The 20394-nt window shown below is 35.3% G+C and overlaps 1 protein-coding gene and 1 long non-coding RNA gene across 3 annotated transcripts in view; one reads left to right on the top strand and one right to left on the bottom strand.

Annotated features, from left to right (window-relative positions):
* Positions 1-18399, top strand: part of LOC148216873 (uncharacterized) — a 106470-nt gene extending 88071 nt beyond the window's left edge. For both annotated transcript variants that reach the window (XR_015794594.1, XR_015794595.1), the window contains 3 exons: positions 5813-5906; positions 11951-12070; positions 17283-18399. This is a non-coding gene — a long non-coding RNA (uncharacterized LOC148216873). The remainder of the gene's footprint in view (positions 1-5812; positions 5907-11950; positions 12071-17282) is intronic.
* ANK2 (ankyrin 2) overlaps positions 1-20394 on the bottom strand; it is a 304223-nt gene that overhangs the window by 227311 nt on the left and 56518 nt on the right. The gene's annotated exons all lie outside the window — the stretch shown is intronic.

Genomic DNA, 20394 nt, shown 5'->3' on the forward strand with positions numbered 1-20394 from the left:
GAGATTAGAGATAAGGAAGATACTGAATATTATAAAATATGGCAGGTATTTTATGCCTGGCTAGAGAGTAAATATGAAAAAGAGTAATAGAAAAAGTTAAGGAGTTTAATTAGATAATATGCGATGTTTTACTTTTATTGATGATACATATGTATTTGGATATATTGGTAATATGATAATATGATTATACACTGTTGTATTTGTAACCCGTTTTGACTCGCTGCTCGATGTTTGATAAGATTGTTTTTTAAGAATAAAAATTTGTTAAAAAAAAGAAAAAGAAAAAGACAAAACACATCCTAGGGACAATTAGGAAAAGATCTGAGAATAAAATTCTAATGTTGTACTGCCTTAGTACAAATCTTTAACATACACGCACCCGTATACTGTAAATACTGTTTACAGTTCAGATTGCATTTTTAAAAGATATAAAAGAGATGGAAAAGTGCAGAAAGGGGCAACCAAAATTAACAGAGGCCTCAAACCTCTCCAGGAAGGACTAAAAGTTTGGGATTTATCTTGGAAAAAAGCAACTGACAAGAAACATAATTGATATGCATAAAAAATGCATAGCCTAGAGAAAATAGAGGAAAGTTTTTCTCTTTCAAAACACTAAGACAAGGGATCATCCAATAAAGGTGATTGGAAGGAGATTTAGAAATGGAAAGCATTTCTTCAAGAATGCAAATTAACCTGTGGAAAGCCTTATTACAAAACATAGTGAAAGAGCTTTGTCACTGTCTCCTGTCTGTGAGCACCCCCAACCCAGAAATATTTAGTTGAACACTGTGAGAAAAATGCTGGGCTGAGATCAGGCTTTGCTTGCTCCAGCAGGATTATTATTTTGTTCTTAAGTACTGTGATACTGAAGGGCATTGTTTTGATATACAATTTTACACCCTCTCATAATGTGTGGGCATGCATGTGATAGTGCACTCTATCTTATTTACAAAGGATTAACTTGCTTTGTAAAGAGCACAGCGTTTCTTTCCCCCACCTTATCTCTTAGTTGAATGCCTGATTGCCTTCTAAGAGAGCACAGCATTCCCCCACCCCATTTCCTTTAGAAGCAATTAGCCAGATGCCTGACTGAACAAGTAAGCCATAAATTAATTCCGTACCAGGCTGGTGTTAGGCTGGTGTCCGGAGAAAGAAGTTTGAAATTCCAAAGAAGAGATAAGAAGAAAAAGTTAAACTTAGATTCACCTCTTTAGGCCCACCTTTACTTTTCCCTGGGTCATCCCAAAATTCCCTTGTATGGATATGAGGGGATGTACTATCTGAATACATCTGAATATGCCTATAAAATCTTTGTTGCTTGCTTTGCAAGGTGTGGTTCTGGGCAACACTCCTTGAGCCATCCAGAAGGTTTCCTTGGCCAATAAAACCTCTGTTAATTAAAAGCCTCATCTCAAGTCTTCTTATTTGGCTTTATTGAAACTTGGGAAATAAAAGGTGCCATACAATACAAAACAAAACAAGCAGAAACAATTTTCTTTTACTAATGGTCTTAAAAGCACTCCAGAAATGTTAAGTTACCATTATGCCTTAAAATATGGCAAGAAAGTGTGTTCCAATCTGTGTGTGGCAGGGACCCTTGTCGAAAGACTAGCCAACAACAGAAAGCAAAGACTGGACTCTCCAAGATGTAGGGAACCCGCTGACATTTATTCTTCCCAATCCCTCAAACATTCAGGAACAGCGATTCAGAACAAAACCAGACTCTCTGGAGCCTCAGCAGTCCAAATCAAGAAGTCTAAGTAACACGCAAAATAAATCTCTAGCCAAGGAAGTAAATGGATCTGGAACAGCTTTTGAGGCTTGTTTTCCTGCCCTCGCACCAATAGCATCAGTTAAACTTCCAGCTTGACAACAAGCCTACAAGGAGCTCCTTAGTTGAGTAGTCTCTGGCTCCTTCCTTCTCTCCAAGTAAGGCTTTGCAGGGTCTGGAGCCAACTCTCTTCTCTGCCTGGGCAATTAGCTGAATCCCAGCCAAGCAACATAGAAGGGTAGAGGAGTTCATTTATACAGGCCTGATAGAGGTAGGTGTTGTCTCTTCCTCTTCCTCCTCTACTTCCTGCCCTTTCTTCAGAGCAGCCTTTATGTTTAGCAGGCCCTGAGTCTGCAGGTACTTATATTCTGATGCTGTGGCTTACTCCCAAGGAAGCTGGTGTTTTCCCTCCACCACACTGTGTTTTTCTAAAAAGCAAGATTCACTGAATAAAGTTGGATTTATTTTCTCACATTATAGCTAATTGTCATTTATCTGATTTGGCCACACAAAAGTAAAAATTAGAATAGTCAAGATATATGAGATAGAAAGTGACTAGAGGCAACCTAAATGTGAGCAGGCTAGGAGGATATTTCTTGCAAACAGTAATGTACTCTTGGGATTGCAATTCTGGGTAAATTACCTTTTTGGGTTGAAGAAGCATATAGACTGAAGCTTTAGTCTTCTATGTAAATTGGTAACAAATAGGTGTATCACTTCTTAAGAAACTAGTCCAACAAACCACTTGGTTGGGAAAAACTGGCTGGGTGACCTTGGGCCAGTCACCCTCTCTCAGCCCAACCTACTTCACAGGGTTGATGTTGTAGAGAAAATAGGAGGAGGAAGGAGTATTAGCTGTGTTCACCGCCTTGAGTTATTTATACAAATGATAAAGGTGGGATTAAAGAAAGCTTTAAAAAAAAACTATTATTACTAAGATAGCCCTCCAATCAGAAATCTCAACTTAGTATTCCTCTGATAGCACAAAGAGTGATATACTATCAGTCAAGATCGGGGTAGTAATATACTATCAGTCAAGATTGTAAGAAACTGAAAAGAAATGTTAGATACAAACAACCACGAGTTAAGAGAATAATTCATCAACAGCTTACCTCAGAAACAACAGCTCAGTCTATGCTCTAAAAATGAGATTCAAACCATTCAAAGAGACTTCACCTTAATGAACTCACTAATAAATGAGGGCTTGAGGTTCCTGTTGCAGTTTCCCAAATTCCATACCTTACCCTTATTCCTGGCATTAAAAGCGCATTATAGAAGTAATTATTCTTTCCTTATTTGTGCCTTGCTGGGAGGGACTTGACAGATAAGCTGTGATTAGTTGAGTTTTGTTCTAGCAAAGTACTGTAGACATTTGAGGTCTTAAGAAAATTGGCACGGCCTGAGATACTAATACCATATATCTGTCCTTGCTGAATTGGGTGGAAGAGAAAGAGATGATTAGCATGCCATCATCCACAGTGGCTTATCCTCTCCCTCCACTTTTCTCCTTGCTGAAGACTGACTCCAGCTTTTAAGAGATCACTGGTATGCCTGATGTCCTAGTCTTCTGCATGACAGGAATTGCTATGGTGGATTCATCCTCAGAGTCCCAAGCTACAGATATGGTTGTACCCTAATATAGGATGGTATAGCAAAGTATATTAAAGATTCTTTTGAAATGTATCTGGGAGTGTGTTAGACTTGACTACTCTTCAGAATACTTCTGACTCCCTAATTCTGAGAATATAATAAGCAACATCAGACTTCAGTATAAACAAATCTCCTCCATGTCTCCTTCATGTCATCCTCTTCTGACTATGACTGCTGAAAACTAGTCAGTTTTCTGCCATTTTGTATGTGAAAAACATATGAAAATTAAAGTCCTAAAATAGGTATATAAACAAGTATAAAACAAAAAAAACCTCTGCAAACCCTAGCTTGCCATGTGTATGATGCAGAGCCATCCATATGTGTGGTCATGGCCTGCTAACTTTGACTCACTCACCCAACCCCACTAAAGGTGTTAAATTGGAACTTGGTCACCAAAATGTTGTCCATTCCTAATGGAGGCTTTTCTCCTGGTTAATACAATAGAAAGATCTCTCTAAGACTTTGTTCACATTTGCACATAATTCTAAGACTTGCTTGCATAGTCTGTATTCTAACAATCACCTAAACTGGATATACATTCTACTATAAATATTTACTATCTTAAAAAGTACAAATGTCTTTATTTAAGCATCACTACTAAATGCAATAGTAGCAGAAAGTAACATCATGTAATAGGTAGAAAATAGAGAAGCATATTAAACTGACAGACTGATCTAATAGAATATGACTATTACTTTTTAAATGGAAATGTTATTTTTTCTCAATTTATTAATATCTGCCCTGTAATCTTAATAAACGTCATCTTTTGAATATCAAAAATGGTTTGCTTTATCTCACAACCATCTTATGACAACTCATTTTTATTTACATAATGGTAACATAAGAAATGTTTACAGATGGGGAAGTATTGTGTTACTAAATACCTTCTACTCAGCTATTATTCAACCAATATCTCAATTCACCTATATTTTTCAAGAGATCACAATTATGATTACAATATATCCTATTCTGTCCAATGTGTCACTAACACATTTCTTGTACTGCATCTGCCTAAGTAATTTAGTTAGCCGCAAATAAATGAAAGCATGCAGATGTGCTACTATGCTCAAAATAACCTTTCAGAAGGAGCTAAGCATAGGAATTGTCAAGATTATCCCTGCCGAGACAGAAATAAGCTATCTGTCCATATGATCTAAGAACTGGATCCATTAACAAAAGAAGATTGCCAACTGCTCTACTACAGCTGTGTCTGCTTTTAAAGAAGAACAAAAACAGTCTGGTCTGGTCAGCATGAAGCAGAAAGAAAGAGATGATTATGCGTAGCTCTGTAGACTTTTTTCAAGCTTTCATGCTAGTAAATAAGGCTACTTTATTGTAACCCATTTACAGTTTGACAGCATGCAGTACCTGTGAACTATATCCTAAAACATTTTTTTAAAAACTATCTGTACAAAATAAATAAAATATAACCTTTGTGCAAAGTGCTAGGGGATGAGTGTCTGTTTCTTTAGTATAATATTTATGAGCATTGGGAATTAGGGAGGTGGCACTTATTTGAAATGCCAGGGTCAGGGAGTATAAAGTGATGCCACTTCTTCATTTACGCTAATAAAATAACCACATTTTGGGTTATTTCACATTCATCCACGAACACACATGCACATACACAAACCTAACATGTAAAATAGTTATTTATTAAAAACCCTTTCAAGGTTTTTTTTTAAACCCTATCAGTAGTAATTCTATCTATAGTAAGGAAAATTATATAAAATTACGTGAAAATAAAATACTGAAATTGTATTCAGCTCCACGTTAATTAAAGGAAATAAGTAGACAGAGATTATGTATTAATCCTTTGTCAGGGTGTGGTGAGATAAATTATTAAGATAAACTGTAAAGTTCTTTTGTTACTATATCTGCATTAGTAGCTAGTAAGCTAAGTAAGATGCTTTAAAAGAAAGTTTATTATCTAAATGAATTTCATCAAGTGATTTCTTACACTGAAAACACACTAGGAAGAGGAAGAAAGGATAAGAAAAAGTAACAAATCTATATATAAAAGCTAGGGATGAGGCCTCCATATTTAAGCACTGCATGCCTTTTATTTCTGGGTATTATAAAAATATAAGAGTCTTTATAAAAAAATATTTTACCAAAGGCACTATTGCACTCTTTTCTCTTAAAAAATAATTAGAATAGATTTAAGATAACACTGAATGTCATGAACAGCCCTTGTTGTTTCCTATCAATTACAGCTAAGGACCTCTGAGGTTGAATGTTAGTATTCCCTTGCTTAGATGGGTTGACGCCAATTATTGTTTATGTTATTTCTATATTTTTCCTGGATTCTGTTTTTGGTTTTATAATTGTGATGTTATGTCTTATAACTATTGCATTTTAAACAGCTGTGTGGGATTTTTTTTTTCTTAGATTTGGCAATCTACATAGTAAATAAATAAATAAGAAAAGCTAGCGATCCCTCCTGAGACTTTTCAAGAGGCATGAAAATATCGGAGAGAGCAAGGTATGTTGTTATTCCCCAGGTGTGTTCACTAGACTGTAATTATAAAACTAGTCCTCTTTTCACAGATGGGGCTTCTGGATTCTTTCCAGTCCATAGATTTTATATTTTAACAACCCAATTGCAATCATTTATTTGAAATACACTGGGATTTTTTTCAAATTAAAAAAATATATTTTAAAATAGTTTGGATTTTTTCTTTTTCTATTTGTGGCAGTAGCACTAACATTCTACATAAGTGTATGATTAAAGTTATGTACCTTTAAGTACATATTTCTTATTATCAGCACAGAAAAACTGTAATTTTGATTTTACTAGAACCATAATTTCCCTGGGATCACAAGTTAACTATATATTACACACACACACTGCAATGCTATTATTTAAACAACTTTTCTGTTACAAAGATAATCCTAAAAGCACATTTAAGTCTTAGGGAGAAAAATATTTTTTCAAAAATGCACTTATATTAATAATTTCAAATTTGTAAATCAATACGTTAATTTGCTATAGAGTTTCAGATTTCACCAGATCATATTCCTTCATAATTCACAAGGTCAGATGTTTAGTAGATTCTAAGGGTTTATCTGCACTGGTCAGTTGCCCCATCACCAGAAAAGGCAGGCAACTATTTTTGGAGGGCAGAAACATGTCACTATACTAATTCCTCACATACCATCAAGGCAACCTCAGCTCATGTTTCTCTGCTCCATTTTCAAACAGTAGTTCTTCATGTCATGTCATTTCAAGTGCTCCTGTCCATTTCAGATAGTGGGCTTCAGTTTTTGCAGGATAATTCCAGCTGTTCATTGGCTACTTCGCAGAAGCAGGAATGCCCCTTCAATTAAATCATTGCTGATACAGTTTGCAGGACCATCCCCATGATGTGGTAACAAAGAAACAAGATGACTGTTACGAACACACAAAGCCTTTTTATGTGACTTCAGTCATGTGGTTCTAACCACCATCTTGGCTTTTTAGACCTCCACCTCTCAGCAGATACCCCAATTGTCTATAAGATAATTTTAGAGCTAACCTTATTATGAGGGCTATAATAGCATAATGGCTATAATTTTTGACTTGCAAATAGAAAGTTTCTGGTTCAAAACCCACCCCCCTACCTACAACCTTTTTTTTCCTCTTGAGCTTCCTATTTTTCATCTTTTTTCCTTTAAAGTCCAATAATTTCACTATTTTTCCAACCAGCTGAAATGGAAGGGTTTCACCCTCAGTTATTCACTCTAAGTGGGCTATACGAGAGTCGGAGATAAAATCCTTTTACCTCAGGTGATTGGAAAAACATGAAACGGTACCGTCGGACTTTTTCAAAAAATAATGAACACACAGGGAAAAGTAAGTAGTTCAGGAAAAAAAGCATTAAAAAGTTGTTCTGCATTTCTACTTAAAAGGCAAAAGTAATAGCCATTCTTAAAGCATTCATGATAAAAATAGCTTTAAAAGGTATTAGAAAGAAACAGCAAAGATAGGATTTTTATAAGCTGGCTGTTGTATCTGCATATATATACATGCTGATGCTTTAATTGTGTATATACACATTTAATTTCATGTTGTGTCTGCATGTGCATGTTTCTACTACACATATTATGTCCAGGAGAATCTACCACAGGAACAGAAATGTGGGAAGGCAGTAAGGAAATTGTCTGGATGTGGTAGTCTCCTATCTGAACTGGAGGTTTTACAAACTATTACTAAACATTATAGACAGGATTTTCTTAAACCATCTTAGAATTAAGCTGGCATGAACACAGGATAGGAGCATCTTGAATGGTAAGAGTGAATATGTCTAAGGCAGAACCATAGCTAATCCAGCAGCACTGTTTAATCACTGAAATCACCAGTGCAACTAAGAAATGTCTAATTGAACCATTACTCCTGATTTTACAAAACATTATGTACTCCCTTTAGGAAGTGCTGTATGCTTCATTCAACTACCCTGAGATAAGAATGATTTCTCCTGAGCATGGCCAGAATAAAGATTTCAAAGAGTTAAATTACATTCCAATATCAAGACCAAAATGGTTAGTTGTACTATTTCAAAGAATGTAATTCTTCTGGTGATGAATATTTGTTCTCTGATTGCCTGTCAGCTCTCTTTCTTTACGCAATATACATTGAGAAAGAAGATAGCTGAAACTTTAAATTTAGTAGCAAAATATACTTGCTATTGCCTCTTATTCCTACTTCTTACAGCAAAATGTTTGCAAGAAAAATTGACTGGGATCAGAAAGAAAAACATTGTTTCTGATTACTGAACAAAAGATAGCTTCTAAAGAACCATAAAAATATGTATTGCATGATAGATCTTTAAGCAAAGCAATAATATGATGAAATACTATTTTAAAATAGTTCAGCAGCAAGAATGTGCATTCTGAGATATAAAGCTCCCAGCTCAAATTTCAGTTCCACATTTAACTCACTGGGTTAGCTAGGCAAACCATGAATAAACTTGCTGTCCTACTGCAATCCCATTACAGTACTATACAAGATAGTTGTAGGAAATATTGGAAGTATGTGAAATGCTTTCAGTATATTAAGGAACAGATACTGTATATTCTGCCTTCTATTCTGTTACCACTGAAAACTTGTATTGCAACATTTACTTTAAATTAAATGTATTCATCTCTAGGCTTGGGAAGGATATATCAGAAGTGCAGCAGAATCCTTAACCATTTGTCCAACTCCTAGTTTTGCTGGTGTTTCTTATCATTGCTATCACCATCTTTTTTTAGATCATAAGGCAATGAATAAATTTCATTGCAACTGCTGTTGTACTTTCTCTCCATTTCTGCTGGTCAGAACAAAAGAACAGGAGAGTGACCAGATGAAGAACAGTAAAGATAGTGGGAAACTACTAGCATGTGGGCCTTGACAAGTCAGCAACTATGAAAACCTTAATCCTAGCCATAATAGAAATGCTGTTCTGTCATAGGAACCTTAAAGTCACAGGAATTATTGATCCATATTCAAGTAGTCCTCGTTTAGCAACTGCCTCATATAGTAACCATTCAGAGTTACCACAGTGATGAAAAAGTAACTTTGCAACCAATCCTCACATTTATGACCTTCACAGGTCTGTAAAGCAAAAGAAAGCTGAAGTAAAATTGTAAGCACAGTTGCAGTTTCACTTAGTGACCACTTTGTTTAATGACTGAGTTGCTGCTCCCAATTGTGGTCGCTAGACGAGGACTACCTGTATTATTATCACAGGGTAAGAATGTAATTATTTATTGGACAAAAGTCTTGGCAATGGCAATCCAGAAAGCAATATTAGGAATATATCTCTATACAAATCAACAGAGCCAGTTTGGTCTAGTGGATAAGGGTCTAGGCTAGAACCAGGAGACTGTGAGTTCTAGTCCTGCCTTGGGCATGAAAGCTGGCTGGGTGACTATAGGACAGACAGACAGACAGAAATTTTATTTGGGTCACTGACCAATAAAAATACATTCAGTAAAACAAACAAAGCAAATTTAACCCCTAACAACCGTCACTCTCTCTCAGCCTCCAACGTCAGGCTCGGGCAACAAGCCTGTTGGTCAATTCCTGTCGCAACCATTGGATCAACATTCAGTTGATCTGAAAAAAGCACACCCTGCACACATGGGGGAAAAAATGCTAGGAAGAAAAAAAATCTCTATACAAATCAACTTATGCTGTTGCATTTTATATAAAATTATTTTAAGAAAATTAATTTCCTCTGTAGCTGCACCAATCTTTGAAGCATGAAAACACAATGCATGAAATGATTCATTCTTAATAATAGTTCTGAAATGTATTTATAAGAATAGAGCGACTTTTCGTGTTTTGTTTTGTTTTTTTGACTGAAAGAACAGTTGCTTTGGATTCCCTGAGACAGCCTGAGTTTTGGCAGCAATCGAGGGCTAATATAATATAAAGTCAATACCCTTTCTAAAAAGAATGTCCTTGGGTTATAGAAGAGCATATATTCTTGCAGAAAGAACAATTCAAGGTTTCTAAAAAAAAAAATAAGGCCAAAAGAATAATGAATTAAACTGTTCCAGCTTCTCATTTGAACAAATAAGGACACTTTTTAGTTTTGAAGGAAGGAGGATAAATGAACTGCAGGGGACTTTTGTCTGAAATGCAGTTAAAGAAAAAATTCATGCCACTATTCTGCTCTGGGATCCAAACTGGTCTAACAATCACTTTTATTGGGTATTTTGCAGAGATGAAGAATAAAATCAAGTTTGAAAGTTATAAAAGTTAAAATATTTTAAAGTATTTCAAATATTATCATAGAAAATCTACCTCAATTTGTAATTGATAAAATTACTAGTCTACTGATCAAGACTCTGGATGGAAAATATAATACAATGCAATGTAGCCTTAATCAAGTCTTTGAATTAGCTGATTAGACTGTTTTGGCCTAAACATGGCCCAAAATAGAAAGGTTTTACGAAGCCATAGAATCCCTCCTATTTTGAAAGCAAACAGGCAAAAAAACCTGGTCTCACTACATAGTAAGAAAGATTCTGTAAATCTACAGAATATATTTTGTTGGGATTTCAGTTCCAAATTTATTGATAACTCTGCCAAAAGTTGTAAAATCAGCAACATAAAATACCATATTACAGATAGTCCTTGCTTAACTACAGTAACTGAAACCAAATTTTCACTGCTAAGTGATGCAGTTGTGAAGTGTGATGTCACATGACTGCATCGCTTAGTGACGGCAACCCCAGCCGTCCCCATTGCCATCATTAAGCGAGAATCATGGGTCATTAAGCAAGGACCTCCTCACAACTTCCTGCCAGCTTCGAACAACCAAAGTCAGTGGGGGCACTGTCAGGAAGTTGCAAGTCCCAGGTGGCTTGCAAGGAGACTGGCAGGCAGGTAAGTGATTGCCGCTGGGTGGGGGAGGGTATGCAGGTGGTTGCAGCAATGCACGTGAACGATTTCAAGCCTGGAGGTGGCTGTTGCCGGGTGTACAGGCAGCTGCAGTGGTGCAGGCAAGTGATTTCAGGCCAGGAGGTGGCTGTTGCCAGGTGGGGGAGACTTACTCAAGCAACTTGCAACCTTCCCTGCCAACTTTCCCATTGACTTTGCTTCTGGGAAGCTAGCAAGGAAGGTCACAACTGGTGATCACGTGACTGTGGGGTGCTGCAACTGTCATAAGTCTGAACCAGTTGCCAGATTATGATCATGTGACCATGGGGATGGTGCAATGGCTGGAACTTTGAGGGCCAGTTGTAAGTACCACCCTCTCAGCACTGTCACAACTTTGAATAGTCACTGAACAAGTGGTTGGTAAGTGAGGACTACCTGTATATACAGTAGCTGTGCTGTATTTATAAATCCATGGACTGTAAGACATGGAGGAAAAGATTTATACAAAGAAAATATAAGTTTACAATTTCACAAAGACAGTTTGGTCCTAAGAAAGGCATAGCCATTATAGATATTTTTTTCTGATATACTGTATATACACCAGCTTCTCATGAAAGAAACTCTTTGGCCACATTATGTAAGATCCTAGCTTAAGTCTCATAAGAATCCATGAAAACGTGTCATAAATCATTATTGTGGTCACCAACCAGTCAATAATACTGGAGGCTCACAAGCATTTCATGACCCTTGATTCTTGAGTAGTTGAAATTTCTATTTGGTTACAATAATACTTCACTTTATGTGTGTACATGTATACTCTTTTGAACATACATCCTCTCTCTATATCCAAATCAAAATCATCGCAATGAAAGTGAACAAGCTTTGTTATTAAACACATAAATCAAAGGGATACATTTTGAGAGAAAGAAGTTGGCAGCCAAACCTTATTCTTCTTTCTGTCAATAGGGAATAGTTCAAGTGTGTTGATCCTGAACCATAATCAATAGTTAAGAATCTATATTCATAATTGTGGTATACCGAAACATGTACAAAAAATTCCTAAATCTTTGGCCAGAAGTACAATGGAGCTCTTGGTCTTCCCCATTTTTTTCAGAAGGATGGTATTTTATTTATGTATTGAGAATTCATACACAGCTTTCCACTTTTCTTCACAATAGACCCTTACTTGGAATTTCTATATTCAAGATACACTCTAACCTGTTAAAATGCTGAATAAGAAGAAACAAATACAAGTCTGCTGTACATCCTCCTCTTTTTGCTGAGAAATCATTTTAGAGGTATGTAGAACCTGTCAGAGTTCCACTGTCAATTATGCTTTTTGGCTCTGATTTAGTTTTGTCTTGGCTGCTAAATTAGAATTCAACCTGCTGGTGGGTATTTGTGTCTGAAATTCTAATATTACCTGTAAAGGTCTGAGAACTACAATAAAGTTTCACATATTATTATTAAAAATGTGCAGTTTTTCCTTTCACTAAGCTTATCACCATGAGAGTTCCCATGATTTCTGTATGTCTTCAGCATATTCCCATTCTGGTCATTCTGATACAGAAAATGTGTTATGTGTAGGATATAAACTCCTAGTGCTAGGCTAAAATTGGCTGACATTCTGCCTTCATCACAGTGGGAATAGAACTGACAGTCATCTGAAACTTTCTATTAAGTATAAAGGGAATATTTATAGTACCTCTTTCACCAGTACAGCATTATGAAGTGGTATCCCATTTTGTCAGAAAGTGCAACAGACGTTAATATGCAGTGGACCACATTTATATTTGCTTAATGACATAATTATGCAAATGATGCAAATTATATCATTCACATCAATTTATATTGTTAACTTAAAGTCATCACACAAATGATGGAAACCCCTCTACCATGTCCTACTCTCTGATTCAATGGACACTGCTAAAAAAAATGACAGTGTCCCCCCAGAAAGATTTCAGTGTCCTAAAAAGAATAAATGAGCCCCTGAAGAGAAAATCTTCAAGGATATTCATTTATTTTCCTTCTTTTTTATTTCTTTTTAATTTTTATGTTGAAAATGTTTATATATGGCAATAGAATAAATCAACATTCATTCATAGTTTCCATAAACTGCAAGATTCCCCAGAAATAGAGCCATTATTCTTATTAATGTAAAATACATAATCTTTTTGAAACCTGATATAAATATAATCCATCCATCTGTAAAATTAATATTCAAATTTTATCGATAACCTTTTCAAGAAAAGAAATGAAAAAATAAAAAAATTATTTCCAATCTTTTTTTTTCTTATTTTTCTTTTCATTTTTTTATTGTATTGTAAAATCCTAATAAAAATATTTTAAAAAAATAATAACCTTTTCAAGAAGAGCAACTGACCATAAACAATTTTTCAATTGTTAAATTATCAAGGAATTTCCACTGTTGAGCAATTATTAATTTAGGTGTTGGAATTAAAAATAAAATAAGGTCCTTCTTATATAATTATTTAGCCTAACATCCTCAAAAATGAGCAAGAATCAATTCTGGGGCACATTCTAGTCTTTGCTCCGCTATAAATCTTACTTCTTCAAATATTTTGTTCCAGAAAGGCACAATTTTTCACATATCCACTCTACATCTAAAAAAAATATTCCCTTCTATTGATAGCCTTCTATTCAATACTTCTTGAGTAGTTGTGAACTGTTGGCACTATTCTTTATTGGAGTTAAATCATTTTTTAATAAAACAGATGTAAAAAATTCAGGATCATGTTGGTTAGCAAACTTTGAGAAATTAATAATGAATTATCATTTCCTTCTGTTGCAAGATTCTGCTTTGACTACATTTTTTTTCTTGAGTTGGTGTTAAGCAGCTCAGACAAGAATTCTGCTCGGGGCAATCTGTGCTGATGCGAAAGTGTTGCTCCTCTACCAATTAATTATACCAATTTATTTTTGCATCCTACCAGAGCAGCAAAAATATAAAAGGATAATCTTATTTCCTCCGTGTGGCTATAACTTAGACATAGGTTCTTACTATAAGCCTGATTAGGCAATATGGTGCCTATAGATACCTTCCTCATTAGATTCCTGTCTCATATAACTAAACTTCTAAAAAGTCTTATTTTTTTTAATTAGAAAGCTGATTGCTGCCAAGCAAAGCACTAATTCCAGCAACTATTTTTTTTAATGTAAAGCAATGCTTCTGGATCTCATACAGTTCCCATAAAAATTCTTGTGGGAAATAAGGATAAACATGATGAGTTGCTGCTTTCTTCTGATATATTGTTATGGCCCTTCTAGACATGTCCTCACTGGCAGCGCCAATTTTCATAGATCCGCTTACTTGAATTTCGGTTCACTCATCCAAGGCAAGGACACTTTCCATATCTTTATTAAGGCATAGCAGAATGCTAAGAAATCGGAAGATTGAGGATTACATTAATACAATGATACCAATATACACAGCCCTAAATCACACCATCAGCTAAAAAGGGCTATGCAGTGGAGATCAGGAGATCTACATAAGAGGAGGGAGCATTAAATCACCTAATATGGCAAAATCAGGAATTCTGGCTGCATAAGAGCATGCTCCAGTCTCACTTCCCTTGTTTAAAACTCTTCTGCTTCCTGATCAGTGTTCCTGTGACATTAGTTTGCTCTGTGAATACAACTGTGGCTAAACTGTGAATTGGCTTTTGGAGATTTCTCTGGCTCTGACCCACGGGCTGTTCTTGGATGACCCAGCTTTCTGGCCTGCAGTTTCTTTGAGCGAGCAGCCTTGCACAGCTGACATAATTTGCACAAGAACTCCGACTTTTATATTTTCAAGCCTTTGTTCTCTGTCTAATAATCTGCCCTTATATCTGACTTGGCTCCTTTGAAAGATTTATGATAGCCAGTTAAAGTTCACATACACATATCTGCCTTCCTTTCTATTTACCTCATGTCTAAGACTCCTATAGGATAGCTAGTGAAACTTTCCCAATATTAGCTCTCCCCAAACTAGCAGTCAGAAGCAGACTGAGAACCCATTTAGCTATTATGATTCACCCATGGAAATGTTTATCACATCTTGTAGCAGTAGATGCCGTAATTTCATTATAAATTGTATGAAAGAATACTTCCTTTTACCCATCCTAAATAGATCATCAGACTATTTTATTGAGTTGCAGTATAATTAGATAAGAATTATCTGAATCCTCCTCCATGTTATTGCTTTTTTTAAAAAAAGTCTGCCATCCTTATTTTTCCATTTCTTAACTTTCCAGACTAAAAAGCCCCAAAGACTTTATCCATTCCTAATAATAAATATGTCCTGTGTTTTTAAATATCTTGATTGACATTTATAGGATTTTTGCAAGTTCCAAATTCTTTGAAATGAGCCACAAACCATTTTATGTACAAGAAAATGTTAATTTCCTACATAAATGCATGCAGTCCTTAGTAATGGATTTGCAACATAAGGGTTCAATTTCTGGTACTATGCAAAGAACTTGTGTTAATGAAAAAGATAAATTCATAATAGGCAAAGGCTGAGCCATAGCCATCATTCATAGAAAAGTGTAAAATGAAGATAGTAAAAGATACTGTGAGTCACCGAAACCATCTGGGCCTTTAGTGAAATTTTGAAACTAGAAACAACCCTGCTACACATCAAGAAGCAACCCAGCCTCACATATGCAGGGCATTGTGAGTTTCTCTAGAACAACTTTTTGCACCTAGACACCATGTCTCCACCTGTCTGAATTCAGTTCTCTTAATTGGCTGTCGTCCAGCCTATTACCAATTTAGCTGAATTGCTGCACTAAGACATAATTCCTCTGAGCTGATTCACTCTTGATGTATCAGAATGTCTTCTGCGTATCCTATGTGCCAGAGTTCGGCTTGGTTCGTTGGTTTATTCTATTTGTATATCACCAATCGATAAAAACTTACATAAATCCAGGAAAAAGATACAACTGATTGAAATGCCATAGTAAACAATAATAAAATTGTAAAATTACTGTAAAAAAATAATAACAGTAAACACAACCAAAATACAAGACAAAACGGGACAGAGCAGTTAGACTGCAATTTTAAGAACGGTGACAATTAACTAGGTGCCAAACACTGCATGGAAGAATTATCTCTTAAGTGGCTTCTGGAATATTACTGCTGCAAGTCTTAATACTAAGGAGAGACTATTCCAAAAAAACCAGAAAAATGACTAAAAATGTTTAAAAGTTTGAAGGAAAATATGTGTTTACAAACATACAAGTAGCATCTTATATCATGTTAAATTATTATCTGATTTGTTTGCTTTTGGCTCAGCATATTTTGAGAATTCAGCCATTATTGTTTATAAACAGTAATTTATAATTTAGGTTATGTATGAACTTAGTCAATTGTAGTTTATCAATAAACCATAGTTAAAACAAACCTGGGTTGGTGTGGTTGTTAGACTGTTGTATTATGACTGGGGAAATCCAGGTCAAACTCTGATTCAGACATGAGTCTAGTAGGTGATTCTCTATTAGACATTACCTTCAAATCTCTTTCCCAGGCTGTTGTAAGGATCAATGAGAAGAGTTGGGAAAATATGTATATTGCCAGGAGCTTCTGGAGAACCACAACTGCTTTCCTAAATATATGAAATTACCTCCTATGCAAACATGATATAAAAAATACCAAACTATAAATATTACAGAAAGGGCTTCAGATGTGATTTGATGTTTGCTTTTTTATTAAATCAGGTTTAGCAAATCTACTTATACACATCTCATGATGTTTTGTGGCTACATCTCCCACTGTTCTACAAATTATACTCCCAACATTTCTGGAGGTTGCCAGGTCAGAAAGAATGAATTAGCTTAACAAGAGTCCACGTACTACAAAAATTCTTATTACCAGATATGATTACTACTGTATGAAAACATTGGTTTACTTCTGGGTCACTGAGGTAACATGGATGTGGTGTATTACTTATTCTCAGGCCAAATGCACAAAATATAGCAAACTGTAGCCGTGTTTATTTATATATATATATATATATATATATATATATATATATTTTACATACACAGACATTTAGTAGATTCCTTTTACGCTACTTGATAAAGCGCAGTGCAAATCTTACTAGCAGAATCCAATCAAATCCTAGAATTGTCAGTTTGTTGAATAAACTCTTTGATTTAGATTTAATTTGTGTTGATTAAAGTATTCCAGCTATGTGTTGTTTTCAAAATGGATTTTCAGATTTTTCTATTGAGATACAAAAGACACTGTTAATTTAATCCAAACAAAAATATTTTAAATATCTGGATAGCAAACATCAAGCATTTGTTAAATGATTTTGTTCTTCTTGAATATATTTTTGACAGCAAGAAGACATTGTTCTGGGATAGTATAGATTTCTGGAAAACCAACTCTCTTTGAGAAAAATATTGTTTATTATAAACATGCAGCATAGAAAATAAACCTTGCTTTATATAAAGCAGGGATGTACTCCCTTATTGGCTGCTATATTCCTATTTTTTGTTCCAGGTGTTTATACTTTATTTATACATATACATATAAATGAGCATGAAACTGAGCAACTCAGGGAGGCAGTGAAGGACAGGAAGGCCTGGCGCAATATGGTTCATGGGGTCACGAAGAGTCGGACATGACTTAACGACTGAACAACAACAAATACATATATTCTTCTTTATTTTCTATTCTGTGCCTTATTGTTTTTATTCCTATTTTGTATCCTACACTATATTGTAACTGTATATCTGTTATTGATTTATCATTTCTATTTGTTTTCTTTTTTTTCCTTATACTATTTTTTTTTATGCCTTTGAGTCAATGTTGACTCCTGGCGACTGCCTGGAGAAGTCCCTACAGTTTTCTTGGCAAGATTTCAGACGTGATTTGTCATTGCCTCCTTCCTAAGACTGAGAAAGAGTGACTGGCCCAAGGTGGGGCTAGAACTCACAATCTCCCAGTTTCTAACCTGGTGCCTTAACCACTACACCAATTATCTCTTAACTCTGTTTTGCTTTCTGTGCTCTTACCTACATCTTTAGATAATGGATAGCTGATTTACTACAATCCATGACCAGAAAACAAAGCTAACCAGAAAATGTAACTATTAGTTTAACAATTTGTAACATTTAGTTAATTAGTTAACATTTAGTTTGATTTAGTTAACTGAAACATTTGTACAGTCTTATAACAGTAACAGCTCTTACAGATAAATACAATAAAATAAACAGTAAATAAACTTGCTAGGTTTCATTATTTGTTTCCTAGTAGCACAGGCTCTAAAGCAGAATTTGCCATTTTAAGAATAACATCATCATCAGAATTTGCAAGGGGAATTTAAATATAAAATTTATCTCAGTCTACCAGGAAACCTGGAATTGGAGCTACATAAAAAAGAAGAGTATCAGTATAAAACTGGCAATATAACAGCACTTGACCCACAGATTCAGCTGTTTCTGAAAAACAGGACCGAAACCTCCCTGCCAAGGTACATTAACATCATTCTTCCAGTAAGGCTGAAGGCAGAGCACTGAAATGTGCTAAGGTGAAAGCCCTGTGGTATTTTGCAATATCAAGATTATAAATATATTTAGCTTGGCAAGGACTTTACATAGGTTTCCCTTCTCAAAGCAAAAAGAGGTCCTAGCATTGTCTTTCCATAAATCAATACCCATTATCTGCTGTCATACAACCTCTTTAGCTGTGAGGAAATCTAAGGATTACAAGGCTAATGTGGTCAGACCACAACTGTATAGCTTTATCTCAATTTTCCAACTTGAGTGAAACTTACCTAGTTGAATCAAGGGGGTAGGCTCCTACTTACCCATATTTGTGCTTCTACTGAAATAGATCCTGTCTCCACATGAAAGACAACGTTGGGAACACAATGAGGGGCTCACAATACAGGGCAGATACATCATTTTCTATTTAAAAAAGGCAGATTCTTTTTTTTTCTTTTTAAATGTATTTTTTATTAAACATTTCCAAAAAAATCCCCATATAAACAGGCAAAGAAAAGAAACAAAAGGGATGAAAAAGTAAAATACAAATGAATAAACAAGGGATTTACAAATATCATAGAAGTTGTAATTTTCCAGTACAGTCAGGTCTCCCTGATCTGTATTCGCAGAGTTCATCATATCAAAAGGTGGCTGCTGCTTGCTGCCCTCACCCTGAATGATGGTGGGGCACATGCATCTTCAGTCTTGCAATGAGCAAAATCCAAGTAGGATAGCTTGTGACCTTGTGGTAGGGTATTTGTGTTTAAAATTGTAAATCAGGGGTCAGCAACCTTCTTTTGTGTAGGGGCCAGAGATTGTGATGCCACCATCATTTCTTCCTTCTTCTCCACCTGTTAGCTTGCTCTTCCCAGAGCTGAGTGAGGGAGCTTGCTGAGATTAACCTAAGGTGCCTTTATAGATTAGAGCAGTGTTGTCCAAACTTGGCCACTTTAAGATGAGTGGACTTCAACTCCCATGCTGGCTGGGGAATTCTGGGAGTTGAAGTCCACTCATCTTAAAGTGGCCAAGTTTGGACAACACTGAATTAGAGGAAGCAGAATTTGCATAATTTCTAACATTCATAATCCTGCTTTTCGTATGGACTACAGATACTGTTATGAAGATATAAATTAATACTTCCTATCTAAGTGTTTTACTCTGACTCTATTTCCATTGGGTAGATATCCTAAAGCTTTACGGAAAAAGAATTGGTCTGTAAAGACTCTTGCTTAATTCATGTCTGTACATATTTATCTTCATAAAGGAAATGGATTGGATATTTGAATAAAGACTATTAACTAATATGTTCCTGGAAATTACTATAATGGTTTAAATATATAAATATATATTTAATATAGAAACATCTATGGGCAAATATCTACCTCCTGAGAGTGAGAATTTAGGGAGAAAACTGTTGAATTGTGTTCGAAAAACAACGTAAGTTATTTATTCTCCATAAGAGGGCACTCTTGCTTTGCTTTTTAATTTAGTGCACATTTAATATACATTTAAAATATCCACATTCTGCTATTTGAAAACTGCCACATCTTTTAAAAGATAACAATTTTTAAAATACAAAAGTATAATTTATTAAGGCTAATTATTAAAACTCTCTCTTATTCATGGTTGGCCAAAAATACTACTTCATTTCATGAATGTTGGGAAATATTCATACTTTGGGAACTGAAGCACAATATGATAAATATTAAATTAACATTAACTGCATAACATGGAGGATGTAGTACTATGCTGTCAGCCCTGTAAGGTAGACCAAACCAAGAAACTAATGCCATATAAGTCTAAAACTACTTTTATGAGAACAGCTATAATGACAGAATCTGGCATGTCTGAATCTACAGAAAGGCCCCCTTCCCTCACTTTCTGTACGTGAGGACAATTACTCAAACTAGTTTCTTGGAATGGGCTCAAGCCCCATTTGTCTGATTGTTGCCCTGGTAGTGGCTCTTCTTCCTCTCCTTCAAGACCATTAAGTTTGACCTCTACATTAATTGTGTAGGATTGATTTTGATGTAGATATCCTCCAAATTTTGAAAGCTCTTACATTGTTTTAAGTCTTTGGGAACTTATATGGAACAGCATAAAGGCTGGCAATTATAGATGCCTTG

Source organism: Python bivittatus, unplaced genomic scaffold, assembly GCF_059951505.1.
Source record: "Python bivittatus isolate LINGU-HERP-01145 unplaced genomic scaffold, Pbiv_v1 ctg000070_np1212, whole genome shotgun sequence".
In the NCBI taxonomy this organism is placed as follows: Eukaryota; Metazoa; Chordata; class Lepidosauria; order Squamata; family Pythonidae; genus Python; species Python bivittatus.